We start from the raw sequence: 21,012 nt of genomic DNA, 5'->3' as shown, positions 1-21,012 counted from the left end.
TCATCCTTTCAACACATTTCAGAGCACCTGGGAGACATCAGTCCTGTCACTGAGAATTTTAAAGTGAATGAGAGACAGACTCTACATTAAGGAAGTCAGCTAACGGAAGGGAGATATCTAACTGTGCAGTCATGTTTGAGATTGACAAGCATATCTTCTCCAATCACTCCTCTTGGGAGGATAGGGAAAGATGTACAAAGAAAGTAAAATCTAAACTAGACTTTTAGGATCCAACAGGGATTTAGTAAGGCAGAAGAGGAAAAGAAGAAACAAGCCAGGCAGAGAAAACAGAAGATCCAAGATGGACCAAAAGCCCAGAGATACTCAACAAAAGGGAAGTAGCTGAGGAAAGGGACAGAAGGGTGGGTGGTGGCTTACATTTAAGAGTTTCTCCATTTTCAGTGCCAGGTAGAAATATGTTTTCCTTCACAAGGTAGAATACCAACTTGGAGTACTAAATACACTTCCCCATATAAGTATTATCAACTTAGGATCAATTAGCAGTAAAAACTTTTGAGTTAACTAAATTGTGAGGGGCTCAAACACACACAAATAGCATCAAGAAACTACTAGGAAGTCAGGCCTTGCTTGAATAAGCAATTTCTAGCATTAGTTAAGCCTATATTTTCCTATTACCTTAATGACATTTCACCTCTCCTAGTCAAAGAAAGTGATATTAGGTTGGTGTAAAAATAATTGCGGTTTTTGCAATTATTTTTAACTTTTTAAACCACAATTACTTTTACACCAACCTAATACAATATGCAATGCTACCCTGCATTTATATAATGTTTTATAGCTCTTAAAGTACATCCATAATCACGTGCTAATGAGCCCCTCACAATCTTGGGACATAAGGGTAGATATTATCCCACTTTGTAAATTGACTCAAGAAACAAGTGATTTGCTCTTAGTTGTGGTAGGATACCATGTTCCCCCAAAATAAGACCTAGCTGACCATCAGCTCTAATGCGTCTTTTGGAGCAAAAATTAATATAAGATCCGGTTTTATGTTATATTATATAAGATTTGGTCTTATTTTACTATAAGACCAAGTCTTACGTTAATTTTTTGCTCCAAAAGACGCACTAGAGCTGATTGCCCAGGTAGGTCTTATTTTCGGGGAAACACAGTATATGAGTCAAATTTTAGGACTCTGACTCCAGTGTTCCTGACTATTCCATACTTACTAGAAAAGGGCATTAAAGTAAAGGTGAAAGACCATGTACTTGAAATGCTGATAATCTACAGACGTGGGTGACAAGAAGAAACTGAGCTAACTGGCAGCACACTTTTGATTTGAAGAGATTCTTTTGATCAATATTGGACTTTCCCCTAAGTATAAATAAAACATTTTAAGCATTATCCAATTATTGAACTACATCTTTAATAAATGCAAATTTAATGCTATTTTAATTTTACAAATGAGAAAACTTAAAAACATATCCTAGATGACCCTCTTCTTACTAACACAGCTGGCAGATGACAGAGATGCAGCCAGAAATGAAGGACTGTGACGCACTCCTCCACTTTAATTTACAGACCAAACTTAGCTCTAAAAGTACATTCGCAGCTATCATTTCCTTCCCCCAGATTATCAGAGTCTCTCAACCCGGAAAAAAACACACCACATGATGCCTTCTCAAGGCCTGTGCTCTATACAATAACCATATCCAGTGGCAAACATACAAAATCCTGGAAGTACTGAAGTTTTGATTTGTTTTTATTAGGGGGAGAGGTTGGCAGAAATAACGTTGATTCCTTCTTATATGCTGCTTTATATGTTGGTGAGGTTACTTGGGTTTTTAAAATAACTAAATATCAAGCACTGCTCAACTTGCTTTTCTGTAAGAAGGCATCCTTTTGACCCACTGACTCCACTCACAGAATTCATCAAAAGGCAACAAATGGACAACAATAACTATGTGACCATCCTCATCATGGCATTGTTTATAATACCAAAACCAGAACCAAATGGCAACAAATAGGGAATTAGATCCCTCCTAAAACAGGTTATAAAACAGCATGCATAAATAAAAATGAATACGTATGTATTCAAAAAAGAGCCTGGAAGAATACAGAAAATACCACAAAATGCTAACCATTTAGGTGGTCCTTATTTTACTGTGTGCCCTTTTATATTTACTGAATTTTTTATAGTAAATGTGTATTACTTTCTTAAATTTAAAAAAGTGCTATAAAAGTTCTGCATCTTAAATGAACTCTCCACCAGAATACACAAAATCACTTCTCATGGTTACACTAACATCCTGAAATATCCTTTTGAAACCAACTATGTTATACCTAAACATTTTTTTCTCTTTTTTTGGCGATATTACACGCTCTGTACCTTATATTTTTTCCTAGTAACAAGCGAAATTACATGATAAGCCATTAAAAGTAAACTAAGAGCCAAATAATTCATGACTTTTAGTAATACATAGTAAGTACCAAGCACAACCCTGCAAGGTGCATGGTAGACACATATTTTTTTCTTTTGAAGATGAGTGAACTAAGGCTCTATCACTACACCAGTAGATATTTTTATGTTTCTTTCCCATCTTGTCAAGCTCATGTCCCAACTTGCTGGGTTTCAAAATCTATCAGCTGAGTTACACTGCACACAAAGTCAAAGATTATTCACTGGTATTTTAAAAATTCACATGCAAAACTCCCAATTGAAGATAAAGGACTAAAGGCCTACATTTATCTACCTCCCTATAATAGAAACTTACTAGCAAAGAACTAAGAAGCTTATAAAGCCGCAATGACAAAGAAAATGAAAGATGAGCTTTCAGCACAAAACAGGGTGTAGCAAAATTCTGGGAGATCAAAATTGAAAGAGGAAGTTCAAAATCGTTGCAGAGAAAGAAAAGATAAAAACAAAACCCATCTGTCCCTCAGAAAAGCAGATGATGGAGATTTTGAAACACTAGCTAGAACCAGCCAAAATGAGACAAGCCCTTCATGGCCAATTCTTCAAGAGCAGATCCTTTCACACAGACAGTAGAGGGCGCCATTGAAGTAAGTATGTCGTGAACCACCCAAATCTACAACAACAAAAAAGAGCCAAAGAAAACTTAGTAAGTCTATTGTTATTGTTAAAAAATCATAAAACAAGATTCAACAACACCCCTAATGATAAACTCCAATCTGGGAGGTGGGGGAGGAGCAAAACAAAACTTTAAGAAAAACTCCAAACTTAATTAAATATACCCAAAATGAGCATTTAGGGATATGAAAAAAATCACCATGAATCAGAAACTCAAAATCTAGGATCAGAGAAGGCGCTAAAAGACTCAGAAAAAATGGAAAGAATTAATTGAACTCAGGAAAGAAAAAGGCAATTATCTCAAAGATGAAGACTAAAATTAGTAAAAGGACAGTGCAAACAAAATACACCCAAACAAAAACATAAGTGTTGCATCAAGATTGTGAAGTAACCAAGAGAATGAAAATGAAGTAAAGAAAAAGTAAAATGAACAAGAAAGAAGATGGTAGGATGCAAAACAAAGAAGGAACAACATGAATATAATTGGAGTATCTGAAAGAGAAAAAACAATATAACAGAACTAATATTTAAAACAACCCCCCCCCCCCAAAAGGTCTGGAAATAAAACATATGAATCTAGGTATCAAAAAAGCCCACAAAGAGCAGGATAGCACGTGAGAGCCTGCACCCCCACAGACAGAATCTTGACACTGCTTGGCCCAATCAGGAGGAAACACTCTAGTCACTGCTTCTCCCTTGGGAGGGAAAAAGAATGGAATGTGCAACCAACATTACAGCTTTTTGGGGAGCAGTCCAAGGGACTAACTTCTGTCTCACCTAGCTCAGAGGGCTGGCTGACTGAAGCAGCATTCTTTGGATACCTGGGGGGCTGTGGAGAACAAAAGAAAGGTAACGCCTGTTGCAGCAGCTGAGAACTTGCAGTACCACAGACAGACACCACAAGGAGCAAAGGGTTACAAGCTCCTGAAAAAGAAACTACCAAACCTCTCTAACTGAGAAATTACATGCATATGCCCAGAGAAGATGCATCTCTTTGTTTGAGGGGCTTTTTGGCAGCCATGAAGCTTGAGAGACCCTGGCCAACCGAAGACTTAAGATCTTCTCGTCCTCCCAGCCCTTCGACCATCCTCCGAAGATTCTCAATAAAATGGTTTGATCACCCCTCCACCAAAAAAAAAAAAAAAAGTTTGAGGGCTTCTCACTCCCTACCTTAGCTGATTGATAAGTCTCCCCCTGTATAAAACTAATTCATAAAAACTGGGAGAGGTGGCTGTTTTTTCAAATGTACAAATTACAGCAAAAATCAAGGCACACGAAAAAACAGGGAAATATGTTACAATCAAAGGAATAAAATAAATCTCCAGAACTGACCCTAAAGAAATGGAGATATGGGAATTATCAGACAACAAAGTTTAATCTAAATAAAGTTCAACGTGCTACAAGAGAACAAAAATAGACAACTAAATAAAAGCAGGGAAAACAATGCATGAACAAAATGAGAATATCAACAAAGTTAGAAAATATGAAAAAAGAACCAAACAGAAATTCTGGAGTTGAAGATGATAAATGAATTGAAAAATCCACCAAAGTAGTTCAACAGCAGACGTGATCAAGCAGAAGAAAGAATGAGTGAACTCAAAGAAAGGTCATTTGAAATCAAGTAAAAGAAACAAACAAAAAAAAGACGACGATGAAGACAACGACGAAGATGACAATGAAGAAGATGAAGATGAAGACGAAGAAGAAGAAGACAGTCTAAAGGAAATATATGCCACTATCAACAGACAAATATATGCATTATTGAAGCCCCAAAAGGAAGAGAGAGAAGGCAACACAGGGCTTGTTTAAAGAAATAATGGCTGAAAACTCCCTAAATTGGGGAAGGAAAGGGACATCCAAATTGAAAAAACTCCAACTAAGATGAACTCAAAGAAGCTCACACTAAGACACATTATAACCAAATTGTCAAATGTCAAAAACAAAGATAGAATCTTGAAAGCAGCAAGGGAAAAGCAAATCCCCACATACGAGGGATCCCCTGTAAGATTATGAGCAATTTATCATCAGAAATTTTACAGGTCAGAAAGGAGATGATATATTCAAAACAGTAAAAGAAAAAAACTGCAAAGCAAGATATTATATCTGGAAAAATCGTCCTCCAAAAATGAAGAAATACCAAGATAAAGAAAAGCAGAGGAGTTCACCACTATTAGACCTGTCTTATAAGAATTGGTAAAGGGAGTCCACCAAAAAAGGGACACTAGACACCAACATGAAAGCATTTGAAAACATAAAGCTCTCTGGTAAAAGTAAATATATAGACAAATACAGAATCCTGTAACACTGTAATATTGGTGCAAAAGTCACTTTTAATTCACGTATAAAATTGAAAGGTTAAAGAATAAAAAATAAACATTAAATATAAAATTATGTTAATACACACAAAATATAAAAAGATGCAATTTGTGATATCAATAACAAATTGAAGAAGGGGCTATAAAGGATTTGAGGTTTTCTGTGAGACTGAATTTAAATCCCAAGTAAATTATCAATTTAAAATAGACTTACAGAATATAAAGTTTTATGTAATCCCTATGGTAACCACAAAGAAAATACCTACAGAACATACACAGAAAAAATGAGAAACGAATCAAAGCTTATCACTACAAAAAAAAAATCAATGAAACACAAAGGGCAGCAAGAAAGGAAAAGAGGGACAAAATAACTACAAGCCATACAGAAAACAACAAAATTGAAATAGTAAGTACTTCAAATGTAAATGGATTAAAACTCACCTATCAAAAAACACAGTGACTGGACAGGTTAAAAAGAAACAAGATCCAACTATATGCTGTCTATAAGAGACTCACCTTAGATATAAGGACATACATAACCTGAAAATGAATAGATGGAAAAGATATTCTATACAAATGGTAACCAAGAGAGTATGCAGTGGTGGCCATATTTGTATCAGACAAAAAGATTTTGATTCAAATACTGTCACGTGATAAAGATATTATACAATGATAAAAGAGTCAGTTCACCAAGAAGCTATAAGAATTATAAACGTGCATACCTAATAGCAGAGCACCTACATATGTGGATGAAAAAGGAGGTTCTATGGTAAGTAATCTTACAGGGTGATCTGATCATAAATTCCTAACTGGGCAGGTCATGGGGGCAGTCATGCCCCAGGCATATAACTTTCAAGGTTTATATATCTTTGCCTTAAGCAAGCCCTGTCCATGGAAATGTTCCCTTTCAGTTCACCTCCTTCTAAGGCGAGACCACCCTTTCAGACCCCTTCTTCTAAAGAGTGACCACCCTGGAGAGAGAGCACATAATCTTATTAACTATCCTTTAATCCAACCCCCACCTTGCTTTTTCTCACCTCCATGTAATCTTCCTTACATTCCCTCAATTTCAAATGCATAAAAGCAGCTGCAAACCTGTTATTCTGATCAATGGGGTCGAAAAAGAAATCAAAAGGAAATTCAGAAAATACTGAGACAGAAAACAAAAATACAACATAACAAAACTTAAAGGATGCAGCAAAACAGTAACAAGAGGGAAGTTTAGAGCAGTAAATTCTGACCTATATTAAAATGAAGATCTCAAATAGACAACCTAATTCAACCTACATTAAAAAGATCTCAAATCAACAATCTAACTTTATACTTCAAGGAACTAGAAAAAGGACAAATAAAACCCTAAGTTAGCAAAACGAAGGAAATACTAAATATTAGAGGAGAAACAAATGAAATAGAGAATAAAAACACAGGGGAAAAAAATCAACAAAATTAAAAGTTTTGAAAGATCAACAAAATTGACACAACCTTTAGCTACACAAACTAAGAGAAAACTCAAATACCAAAAATCAGAATTGAAAGAGTATTAAGACTTATGCCACAGAAAATGAAAAATATCATTGAGACTAATACAATTACACACCAATGAGTCATATAATCTGAAAAACACAGATACATTTCTAGAAACATATAACCTATCAAGATTAGTGATGAAAAATAAAAAATCTGAACAAACCTATAACTAATAAGGATATTGAATCAGTAATCAAATACTTCCCAACAAAGAAAAGCTCACCACGAGATGGCTTCACTGGAGAATTCTATCAACATTCAAAAAATTAATACCAATCCTTCTCAAACTCTTTCAAAAAAATTGAAGAGGAGAGAAAACTTCCAAACTCATTTTATAAGGCCAGTATTATTCTGATATCAAAATCAGACAAAAAGACCACAAGAAGGAGGGTGAGAGAGGAGAAATGGGTGAAGGTGGTCAAAAGGTACAAACTTCCAGTTACAAGATTAATAAAATTCTGGGGATGTAATGTAAAGCATGGCGACCATACATCATGACCAAGTGGGGTTTATTCCTGAAATGCAACAATGTGCCAGAAACAAATACTGATCACTGTAATACACCATAATAAAAGAGTGAAGGACAAAAACCACAATCATTTCAATTAATCATTGACAAAATTCACATTCTTTCATGATAAAAAAACACTCAACAAACTAGGAACAGGAGGAAATTGCCTTAATATAATAAAGGCCATATATGAAAAGCCCACAGCTAGCAAACTCAATGGTAAAGAACTGGAAGCTTTTCCTTTAAGATCAGGAACAAGACAAGGATGCTTGCTTTTAACACTTCTAATCAACTTAAGTCCTAGGGAGAGCAATTACCAAGAAAAAGAAATACAGGGCATCCAAATTGGAAAGGAAGAAGCACAACTATCTCTGTCCACAGATGACACAATCTTTTATGTAGAAAACCCTAAAGATTTCACAAAAAAACCTGTCAGAACTAGTAAACAAATTCAACAAAGTTGCAGGATAGATCAACACACAAAAGTCAGTTGTGTTTCTATAAACAAACAATGAATAATCTGTGAAGGAAATTAACAAACCAACCCTATAACAGCCTCACAAAGAAAAGATACTGAGAAATAAACTTAATTCAACCAAGGAGGTGAAAGACTTGTACACTGAAAACCACAAAACACCGTTGAAAGAAATTAAATAAGATGTTAGTGAAAAGAAAGACACCCTATTTTCATGGGTTGGAAGACTTAATATTAAAAATAGAACTACCGGGCCGGCCCAGTGGCTCAGGCAGTTAGAGCTCCATGCTCCTAACTCCGAAGGCTGCCGGTTCAATTCCCATATGGTCCAGTGGGCTCTCAACCACAAGGTTGCCAGTTCAATTCCTCAAGTCCTGCAAGGGATGGTGGGCTCCGCCCCCTGCAACTAAGATTGAACACTGCACCTTGAACTGAGCTGCCGCTGAGCTCCCGGATGGCTCAGTTGGTTGGAGTGCGTCCTCTCAACCACAAGGTTGCCAGTTCAACTACCGCAAGGGACGGTGGGCAACGCCCCCTGCAACTAGCAATGGCAACTGGATCGGGAGCTGAGCTGCGCCCTCCACAACTAAGACTGAAAGGACAACAACTTGAAGCTGAATGGCACCCTCCACAACTAAGATTGAAAGGACAACAACTTGACTTGGAAAAAAGGCCTGGAAGTACACACTGTTCCCAATAAAGTCTTGTTCCCCTTCCGCCAATAAAATCTTAAAAAAAAAAAAAAATAATAGAACTATTGTATGCTCCAGCAATCCTACTTCTGGATGGATGGAGATATATTGGATATATATATATGAATTGAAAACAGGATATTACAGAAATATTTATACACCCATGTTCACTGCAGCTACTCACCATAGCCAAGTGGTAAAAACAACCCGTGTTTGTTGCTAGATACATGGATAAACAAAATATGGTATATATATGCAGTGAAACATTATTCAGCCTTTAAAAAGGATGGTAATTCGGACACATGCTATGACATGGGTGAAACTTGAGGACATTATGCTAAGTGAAATAAGCCAGTCACAAAAAGATCAATACTGCATCATTTCATTTATATGGGGCCTAAAATAGTCAAATGATTAGAAATATAAAGTAGAATGTTGGTTGCCAAGGACTGGGGGGGGGGGGGGGGGAGAAAAAGGAAAGTTATTTAATGGGTAGTTTCGGTTTTCTAAGATCAAAAAAGTGTTAGACATCTGTTGCACAATACTGCATGTAGTTAACACTACTGTACTGTACACTTAAATATGGTAAAAATGGTAAAATTTTAGGGTTTTTTTTAATAAGAATAAAAAGGAAATTTCACAAAGTACCTGACAAAAGTAACCTAGAGCAACCTACTCTGACATATATTTGAATAGAATTATTTCAAAAATAATAAGAAAATCCTCAAGGCCTCCAAACAAGAGTAACAATATTATTATAAATTAATGTATATTATTATTATAACTTAGAAGGCCAAAAGAATCTGACTAACATCAGACTTCAAAAGCAACATATGATGCAAAGCAGCATTTTCAGAAACCTTAGTGAACAAAAAGTGTGAACCAAGGATTTTACGTTCAGCTAAGCAGTCCTTCAAGTATCAAGGATACAGAAAGAACTTAGGGAATTCCGTAAACTTCTGAAGAATCCACTAGAATGGCAGCACTGTTCAACAGAAATATAATGCAAGCCACAAATGTGAGCCATATATTTAAATTATCTAACAGAGACAATTAAAGTAACAAATATGTGAAATAAATTTTAATAACGTTTTATTCAAGACAATATATATATATACCCCAAACAACACTTCAACATGTAATCAGTATAAAAATGTATGGGATATTTTACTTTTTTTTTTCTTCCATAATAAGTCTTAAAAAACCTAGTGTTTTTTTCACATGTATAGAGTATCTCAATTCAGACTAGCCGGTATTTCAAGTGCTCAACAGCCACAAATGACTAGCGGCTACATATTGGATAGTGTAGTACATCTTCATATTGGCTTCATCCAACTAAGAAATGACTGGAAAACTTCCGCAAAATTGTACACACACACACTTCAAAGATGGAGAAAAGGCTGGAAGACTAATGTACAGATATCTGCATTCTAAAGTAGAAACAATGCAACTAAAAATGGGAGAATGAAAAAGAATACAAACCTTTTCAAACACCAAATATAATCTTTTCAGATAAGAGAGCAAAAAACAGTGTAAGAAACATAGCCTATAACAATATTTTTAAAAAAATCAAATATTATTAAAGAGTTGAGACCAAATATATTCAGTCATATCAATAAATGTAACCATCTACCCATCAATGAAAAAAAGATTTCCAGTTTGTCTTACAAACCAAGGCTCAACTAAATGGTATATACAAGACACACACACACACACACACACACACACACACACACACAAAGAGTATAGTTCAGAAAGAGTAAAATTTAAGGCATAGATGAAAGTTTATCACGTAACCGAAGACAATAAAAAAGACAAGCAGACCTTAATATCAGACAAGTTGAATTCAAGCCAAAGAGCAGTAAGAATGACCTGAAAAACCACAATTCGCAGAAAGATTTTGAGTATCTATGCACATTTATGAATATTCATCAAATAACATAACAACCATTTTATAAAGCAAGGTTATAGGCTATGCAAGGACTAATAAAGACACTAATAGTAACTTTAACATAACAGTCAGCATAAAGCAAATCAAGTAAACAAAGAACAAGCAAGGATTTATACAACATTGTACATTTCTGTACATTTATATATCAGTGCACAGTGCCCCTTCTTCTCAAGTATCACTGGAACTTTCATAAATTGAGCATATATTAATTAAGAATTACAAAGAATTGGGGCATTATGGATGGAGTAGAAAGTATAAGGAGAAAGTGACAACTCTTTGAGCACATACCCTTTGTAGTTTTGAATTTTATAACCATGTTAGTGTTTCACATGCTCTAAAAATAATTAAAATCAACGAGGATGTGGAGAGAACCCAAAATAGAATACAAAGAGAAACACCAAATAGACCTCACTTATTAGAAATAAATATTCATATATCTACAATGAAAGGGATGAGAAAAAAAGGAATTTAAGTTCCTTTGGCAGATAATGATGTGAGGCTCACCTGTAAAACTTAAATATATACTTCAAAGGATTGTTGAGATGATTATATAAGTTACTAAGGTGTTCAGAATAGTCCATCGCACACTGTAAGGAATAAAAGTTTCTCGTTTTGATTAAAACATCACAAAGGTAGAACATTCAATATAGTGGAGTTTTAAGAAGAGAATTTTAAAAAATTTAGAAATTCTGACAATTAAAGCCCTTTTCAACACCCATTCATAACAAAAAATTATGTGAAAGAAGAAATATCCTCAACCAGATAAAGGGCAAGCACCTACAGAAAAACCTACAGCTGAAAATCATACTTAATGATCAAAGGCTGAATGCTTTCCTTCTAAGAGCAAAAACAAGCCATGGGAGTCTATTCTCACCACTTCTGGTCCACACCTTACCAGAGGTCCTAGCAGTGAAGGAAGGAAAAAAATAAGGGCATACAGATTGGAAATGAAGAAATAAAACCACCTGCACATGGTATGATCATTCAGGGAGAAAATCCTAAGGCATCTTAACAGAGCTGACAGAACTACAAAGTGAACTGAACAAGACTGCAAGTAAATAATCAAAATTCAACTGTATTTCTATATACTAACAACTGAAAACCGAAAATAGAAAACAGTATCATTTACAACAGCATCAGAACTCAATACTTAGAGATCAGCTTAACAAAATATTTGCAAAACTTGCACAGAAACATAAATGGAGAGATACAACATGTTCATAAATCCGAAGGCTCAACAGGATAAAAAAAAACAAAAAACAACCTTTCTCAGGTAAAAGTTCCCCTAAATTGATCTAGACTCATCACAATCCCAATCAAAATCCCAACAGACATTTAAAAAAATGAAATAACAAACAAACAAAAAACAGAAAAGGACGAACTGATTCTAAAATTCCTAAGGGAAGGCAAAAGAAATAGAATGGCCAAAAGAATCTGGAAAGAATATATATAATTTGATTACACACTAAATTATAAAGCTAAATCAATCACCAGTGTGTTACTGGCATACGGATGAACATATAAAGCAATGGAAATAAAAGGAGTCTAGAAATAGACCCTCCCACACACACATACAGGTAATGAACTTTAGACAGAGGTACCAATTAACAAGGGAATTAAATGAGGGTAAGGATAATCTTTTCAACAAATGGTCTGGACATGAGTTGGGGGAAAATGAGCCTAAGGCTCCTACCTCACACGATACACAAAAATTAACTCAAAATAGATCACAGACCTAAACTTAAAGCCTAAATTTATAAAACATCTATAAGAAAACACAGGAGAAAATTCTTAGTGACCCTGGATTTGGAAAATATTTCTGACAACATAAAAATCACAAATTATAAATAAACTGAACTTCCTCAAAATTCAAAAATTGTGCTATTCAAATTACATTCTTAAGAAAACAAAGACTAGATTAGGGAAAAATATTCATAATATGTATGTGAGAAACATTGTATGCAGAACATATAAATAACTCTTACAACTCAATAATAAAGAAACAACCCAATTTTTAAGGAAAGTGGGCCAATGATTTAAACAGTTCACAAAAGATGCAGGATGACCAATACCTTAAAAGATGCTCAAAATCTTTGTATCAGGAAAATACAGAATAAAACCAAAGAAAGTTTTAACTATACACTCACCAAATGACTGAAGTTAAGAAACTGACCACACCAACTGTTGGAGTGTTAAATGACATCACCACTTTCGAAAACTGTTGGGCAGTTTCTTATAAAGTAAATATAAATTTGGGGAATGTAATCAATAATGTTATAAAGATTTTGTAGGGTATCCAATGGACACTTGTCTCATTAGGGAGACCACCTCAGGGATGATGTAGATGCCTGATCACTGAACTGTACACCTGAAGCTGAAGCTGAAGAATAATGAATGTCAACTACAATTATATATATATACACACACATATATAAAATTGTATATGTATGAAGTGACATATATATATGTGTGTGTGTATATATATATATATATATATATATATATATATTTACAAGAGTACAGCGTTAGGAATAGAGACAGTGGAAATATAATGGCTCTGTGCGATGTCAGAGGGATAGTGGATGGGGGGCGGGGGGTCCACACAGTGTGAGGGATATAAATGATAAACGTCTAAGTATTACTGTGCCTTGTGCACCTGGAACTAATAAATAAATAAATAATAGTATTCAAAATTGTAAAAAAAAAAGAAGTAAATATACATTTATCACATGACCTAGCAATCCTATTGCTAAGTATCTACCTGAAAAGTGAAAAGCATGTTCACAAACAACTTGCACATAAATGTTAACTGACATTTTATTCACAATGGCAAAAAACTGGAAACAATACATACGTACATCAACAGATGGATAAAGTGAATACATTCACTCAATGGAATACCATTTAAGTAAAAGAAAAAAGGAGGTGGGACAAAGTATAGTCACACACACAACAAGGATCTCAAAAGTATATTGAGCAACGACCAAACCCAAGTGGCTACAGACTGTATGGTTCCCTTTATATGAAGTTTGAGAACAGACAAAACTACCATATTTTGCCGTGTATAATGTGCACTTTTTTACCCAAATTTGTGAGGGAAAAATTAGGCTGTGCATTATACATGGGTAGCACTAATTCTGTATCTATATAAATGTTTTTCATTCTTTTATTTATGCTTATAAGTTAAAACTGTAACTCGAGAAATCAATGATATCCATATAGAAAAAAATACCCTGGAATACGGTTGTTTGTTTGGTTGAACTTACAACAAACCTGCAACGATGAAGTTCTTGGCCTTCTATGATGCGTAAATTATCGGAAATTTGTTACCAGTACATAAAATTTCTTGTACCTGTATCTGTTCGCATGTTTTGTAATTACCTGTTACATGAAACTTCTTATACATTAAAAAATAAATACTAAAATTCCTTTATAATATAAAAAAAGTGCCTAAATGTAATCAAATAAAAATTTGAATTAAGAAATTAAAACGAAAGATTTTTTTCCTGAACGTTTGGGCCAAAAATGTGGGTGCGTATTATCCACAGCAAAATACGGTAATCTATAGTGACTGTAATTGTATCAGTAGTTGCCTGAAATGGGGGTGGAGGATATGACTGCAAAAGGGTCAAAGGAAACAATGTAGGGAATGAAAATGTTCTATTTCCTCTTTGGAGTGCTGGTTACACCAGTATATTTGTTTATTAAAACACAGAAACATATACAAAATAAATGCTTTATACTATACATAAGTTATACTTCAGTCAAGTTAATCTTTAAAATCTAGAAAAAAATAACTTGTGAGGTAAACAAATATTTAACAAACAAAACATGCTGGAATGGCAATATTTACAATGCTGGTGAAATTGTGATCACACTTTCAAGAATGCGTGCTAGTAAATGTGGTAAATTGGCATGTTCTGGAGAACAGTTTAGTAATACGTTCCTAAGTCTTAAAAATCTTTCTAACAGTTAATCTATTATTTATACAATAATTATAATCAGTAAAACTGGAAACCTAATTACCTGCAATAGTGGAATAATTATAATTTAGTATATCCCTATGATTGACTCATACACTGCCATTTAAAACTTCTTGGAATATAATGATATTTGAAAATTCTTATACATTAAGTAGAAAGCAGAAAACAGAATCACCTATTGAGTATAATGTCGAACATAGTATGGTAAATACACGATAAATGATGGGACGCATAAATGAGGAATTAAAAAGTAAAATAAAAAGTAAAAATAAACAAAGCTGGAAAGGAATGTGCCAAAGTATTAGGTAGTAAAATTATAGGTAGTCTCTATTTTCTTCTCTACATTTTCTAAAATTTACTGAGTACATATCACAGAAAGCAACCAGGGCCAATATTTAGAGCTACATAAATTGATCTGGTATCTCTTTCAAAATCAAAGACATGACGGGAGGAGGAAGACAAAGAAAAAAAGACTCTAGATAAGTCCTTATCCTATTCTATTTAAACCTGCTTTTTTCCTAGTACTTTCTAAATCGAATTCGCAGCCGTGGCAGTATACTTAAATTACCTGGAGAAGTCAAACACAGACTATAAGGGAAAGAGAAGAGGCAGCAGAAATCAGTTAAAAGGCTTCAGCATCTGACGTCCACTCCAAAAAAGATGAAACATACAATGGAATATTATTCAGCCATGAACAGGAATGTAGTACTGGGGTATGCTACAACATAGGGGGACTTTTAAAAACTATGATACAATAATGTAAAAGAAGGCCACATATTGTATGATTCCATTTATAGAAAATGTATAGAAACAGAGAACTCCACAGAGAAAGAAAGTGTATTAGTGGTTGCTGGAGACTGGTGGTGGTGGTGGGGAAGCAAGATGGAGAGTGACTAATGGGCATGGGGTTTCTTTTCAGGGTGATGAAAGTGTTCTGAAACAAAATTGTGACATTGCACAACACTGTGAATATACAAACCCCACAAAATTATACAGTTTAATATAGTGAATTATGGTATGTGAACATCACCACAATAAAAAAAATTGCAAAAAAAAGGATGAAGAGACAGAGAATGAACCCACCCTTCTATCTGAAGCAACAACAAAAATGTGACAGAGTTAAAACAATGGTTTTCCAGACACTGGACACCCAGCAATAAGGACAATAATACTTGAAAGAAGGAAAATAAAACAAGGTGAGCCCTACACGTGCCTGAGTCCAGGCTCACTGCCTTGAAAGTGTTTCCATGCTGTAGAGCAAAAGCGAACTGAAGCAGAGCCTAGAAGACTTCATGAGTTGAAGAGACAGAAATAAGAGTCCAGAAGACGAAGGCACCTGAAGTTCACAGGACAAAGTACCAAAGAGGAAAGAACTGCACAGAGAGAGAACCCAGGAAATTTGCAGAGGGTTCCCTGGAATATTCAGCAGAGTACTCATCAGGACGTGTCTGTGAAGAAACTACCTGACACTGGAGAAAGAATTATCCCAAAACATTAGAGTAAACAGTGCCTGTCACTCAGGGTCTGGAAGAGCACCTGTTCCCACCCACCAGACACACACACACACACACACACACACACACACACACACACACAACTGCTACATACAGAGAAATAAAAATGACATTGGATTTCTCATCAGAAACAATGCAAGTGAGACGGGAGCACCATTTTTGGAGAACTAAAACACTGCGAGCCTCGAATTCTATATCCAGCAAAAACATCTTTTCAAAAACAAAGGCGAATTTAGAGATCGGTTGTGTTTTAACAAATCTGCATATAGTTAATACTGTAATGTACATTTATAGATTAAGAGGATAAATTTGTTATGTGCTTTACTACACACACACACAAAAGGTGAAACAGACATCTTTCAGACATACGAAAGCTGAAAATATTTATCAGCAGCAGATCTGCATTATAAGAAATGTTAAATATTTTGGTAAAAAGGAAAATGATACTAGATAGAAGTCTGGATATAAGACAAATTGATGACTAGCAGAACAGTGGTAACTACAGAAAGGTAAATATATACATCTTTTTCATGTTATTTAAAAGTATTCAGGCTGTCTCTTGCTTGGAGGCAACCTCTGCTCTGCCTATGGAGTAGATCTTTATTCAACAAAAATCACTTAAAAAAGTATTTAAAAATAATTGGCTATTTAAATAAAAATAGGATTATTATTACATATGAAAATAGCCTAAGGCTGGGCAGGGACAAATGGAAGTACATTACTGTAAGGTTCTTACACTATACATAAGTGGTGTATCACCTGAAGGTAGGCTATGATTAAATAAAGACGTACATTATAAACCCCAAATCAGAGGTTTTCACTTTGGCACTGGTGACATTCTTGGCAAGATAAACTTTTGCTGTGGGGGCTGCACTGTGCGTTGTAGGATGTTCAGCAGTATCCCTGACCGAAACCCAGGAGATATCGGTAGCATCGCCCAAGTTGTGAAAACCAGAAATCTTTTTAAAAATTACGAAGTATCCTTTGGGAAATAAATTAGACCCCATGGAGAATCACATCCCTAAAGCAATCACTAAATGAGACAAAAAGAGAGATAAAATGTAATTAAAAAACACACAGAGAAAGCAAAAGAGGAGGAAAAAGGAACAAAAAACAGAAGGCAAAAGAGAAGGAAAAAGGAACAAAAAACAGAAGAAACAAACAGAAAACAGTAAGATGACAAAGTGAAACCTAACCATATCAAAAATCATATTAAATCTCCACAAACAAGGAATAAAGGAGAATTTCCCACACTTGATACAGAATATCTACAGAAGTATCTACATCATAGTTAATGACAAGAAACTTGAAGTTTTCCCACTAAAATCATTTACAAGGCAAGGATATCCTTTCTTACCACTGTGTTTCAACAGCATACTGGAAGTTCTAGCATATGCAATAAGACAAGAAAAGGAAATAAAAGGTATACAGAGTGGGAAAGAAGACATAAAATTCTCTTTGTTGGCAGATGACATGATCATTTATATAGAAAATCTGAAAGAACTGACAATAAACTTCTGGAACTAATCAAGTGATTTATAACAAGGTTGCAAGATTCAGGATTAACATACAAAAATAAATCACTTTCCTATGTACCAGCAACGAACAGGTGGAATCTGAAATTAAAACACAATACCATTTACATTAGCATCACCTAAAATGAAATATTTAGGTGTAAGTCAAATAAAATATGCACGATATCTACAGGGGAAAAATCATAAAATGCTGATGAACAAAATCAAAGAAGAACTAAATAAATGGAGAGCTATTCCATGTTCATGAAGTGGAAGACTCAAACTGTCAAGATGACAGTTCTTCCCAATTTGATCTTACAGATTCAATGCAATCCTAAACAAAATCCCAGCAGTTATTCTGTGGATATTGACAAACTCATTCTAAAGTTTACACGGAGAAGTAAAAAGACCTAGATTACCCAACACAATATTGAAAAAGAGAAACAAAGTTGGAAGACTGACACTACCTGACATCAAGACTTATTATAAAGTCACAGTAATCAATACAATGTATTGGGGAAACAAGCAGATCAATGGAATAGAATTGAGAGCCCAGAAATAGAGCCACATAAATAGATCCTCTTTGACAGAGAAGCAAAGGCAATACAACAGAGCAAGTATTTTCAACAAATGGTGCTTCGACTGGACGACTGGACATCCATCCACATGCAAAAAAAAAAAAAGTCTAGGGGCGGGCCCGGTGGCTCAGGTGGTTAGGGCTCTATGTTCCTAACTCCAAAGGCTGCCGGTTCGATTCCCACATGGGCCAGTGGGCTCTCAACCACAAGGTTGCTGGTTCAACTCCTCGACTCCCGCAAGGGATGGTGGGCTGCGCCCCCTGCAACTAGGATTGAACACGGCACCTTGAGCTGAGCTGCCGCTGAGCTCCCAAATGGCTCAGTTGGTTGGAGCGGGCTCTCAACCCCAAGGTTACCAGTTCAATTCTTCGAATCCCTTCGAATCCCTTGCTGCGCCCCCTGCAACTAGCAACGGCAACTGGACCTGGAGCTAAGCTGCGCCCTCCACAACTAAACTGAAAGGACAACAACTTGAAGCTGAACGGCACCCTCCACAACTAAGATTGAAAGGACAACAACTTGACTTGGAAATAAATCCTGGAAGTACACACTGTTCCCCAATAAAGTCCTGTTCCGCTTCCCCAATAAAATCTTTAAAAAAAAAAAAAGAAGTCTAGACACCGATGTTACATTCTTCACAAAAATTAACACAAAATTGATCACAGACCTAAACATAAAATGCAAAACTATAAAACTATAAGAAAACAGGACAAAACCTAGATGACCTTGAATGTGGCAATGACTTTTTAGATACAGCACTAAAGGCACCATCCACGAAAGAAATACTTGATAAATTAGACTTCATTAAAATTAAAAATCTCTGCTCAGTGAACGACAATGTCAAAAAAATAAGGAGACAAGCCGCAGACTAAGAAAAAATATCTGATAAAGCACTGTTATCCAAAATATACAAAGAACTTTTAAAACTCAGCAAGAAAACAAGCAACCTGATTAAAAAAATGGGTCAGACCTTAACAAACACTTCATCAAATGGCAAATAAGATGGCAAATAAGCATATGAAAAGGTGCTCCACTTCATGTATCACAAGGAAAACCAAATTAAAACAACAACGAGATACCACTACACATCTGTTAGAATGGCCAAAATCCAGAACACTGACATGAAGGAACTCTCATTCATTACTGGTAGGAATTCAAAATGGTACAACCAGGCTGGCAGTTCCTTACCAAAGGAAACATGCTCTCACCATACAATCCAGCAATTGTGCCACCTTGGTATTTACTGAGAGAGGCTGAAAACTTACATTCACACAAAAACCTGCATTTGGATGTTTATAGCAGCCTTATTCATAATTGTCAAAATTTGGAAGCAACCAAGATATCCTTCAGTAGGCAAATGGATAAACTGTGGTACATCCAGACGATAGAATACATTACTCAATGCTAAAAAGAAATGAGCTATCAAGCCATGAAAAGAAATGGAAGAAACTTAAATACATATTACTAAGGGAAAGAAGCCAATCTGAAAAGGCTACACACTGTATGATTACAACTATACGACATTCTGCAAAATGCAAAACAATGAAGACAGTAAAAATATTAGTGGTTGTGGGGGTTGGTGGGCTCCAGAGTGATAAACAGGTAGAGCACCTAGGATTTTTAGGGCAGTGAAAATACTCTGTACCATATCATAATGATGGATACATGTCATCATACATTTGTTCAAACCCATAGAACGTACATTACCAAAAGTGAACTATAATGTAAACGATGGACTTTGGGTGATTATGGCTTGTCAATATTGTTTCATTAATTGTAACAAATGTACCACTCCAGTGAAGAATGCTGACACAAGAAAGGCTGTACATGTGTGGAGACAGGGTAGGTTAGTGGGATATCTCTGTACCTTCCCCTCAATTTTGCTGTGAACCTAAAAACGCTCTTTAGAAAATAGGCTTAATTAAAAAAAACATTTAATGTAAAAAGTCTAAATACTACAATTAAGAAACAGAGATTCCTAGACTGGATTAAAAAAAGTAAGACCTAGTTACATGCTACCAATAATAAGTGCCCTTTAAATATAAAGACATAGGTTAAAAGCGAGGAGGGGGAGAAACATACCATGTTAACACTAGTCAGAGACTTAGTGTGATCATAATAACATCTGACGTACATGTCAGATCAAAGAATATCACCTGGGATTAAGGAGTTTATTTCAAAATGCTTAAAGGGTCAATTAGTCAAGAGGACATAACCACTCTACCCATTTATGCACCTAACTACAGGGCTTCAAGATACATGAAACAAAAACTAACGTAACTTCAAGGATAGACAAATCCGCAACTACAGGGATTTTACTACCACGCTCTTAATAACAGACAAAACAAGTACACAGAAAATCAGCAGATACAATAAAACTTTAACAACACTACTATCTAACTTGACCTGACTTTTACAGACTACTCCACCCATCAAAGGTAGCATCCACCTTTTTATGTTCAAAGGGAACAACTATCAAGACAGAATATATTCTAAACCATATTATAAATTTTAAAAAACTTAACAATAATTCAAACTATACAAACTATGTTCTCAGACTACGATGGAATCAAGTTAAAAACTGGTAACAGAAAGATCTCTGTGAAACCATTAAATATTTGGAAACTAAATAACACACTTCTAAACAATCCCAGAAACAAAGACGTTAAAAAGTATCTTAAGCTGAATGAAAACTAAACAAACAAAAGGTTGTGAGATGCTGCTAAAGCAGCATTTAGGAAGAAATGTATAGCACTAAACACCTATATAAAAGTAGGTCTCAAATCAACAACCTTAGCTTATACCTTAAGAAACTAGAAAAAGAGCAAATTAAACCCAAAGTAAGCAGAAGAAAGGAAATAATCAAGATCAAAGTGGAAATCAATGAACTAGAAAACAGA

General features: G+C 35.1%; 1 protein-coding gene across 3 annotated transcripts in view; it reads right to left on the bottom strand.

Annotated features, from left to right (window-relative positions):
* EPC2 (enhancer of polycomb homolog 2) overlaps window positions 1–21,012 on the bottom strand; it is a 114,029-nt gene that overhangs the window by 74,986 nt on the left and 18,031 nt on the right. The gene's annotated exons all lie outside the window — the stretch shown is intronic.

This window comes from Rhinolophus sinicus, linkage group LG01 (genome assembly GCF_036562045.2).
Source record: "Rhinolophus sinicus isolate RSC01 linkage group LG01, ASM3656204v1, whole genome shotgun sequence".
Classification (NCBI taxonomy): domain Eukaryota; kingdom Metazoa; phylum Chordata; class Mammalia; order Chiroptera; family Rhinolophidae; genus Rhinolophus; species Rhinolophus sinicus.
Note: the sequence above shows the minus strand (reverse complement) of the source record. Positions and strands in the feature narration are given on the sequence as shown.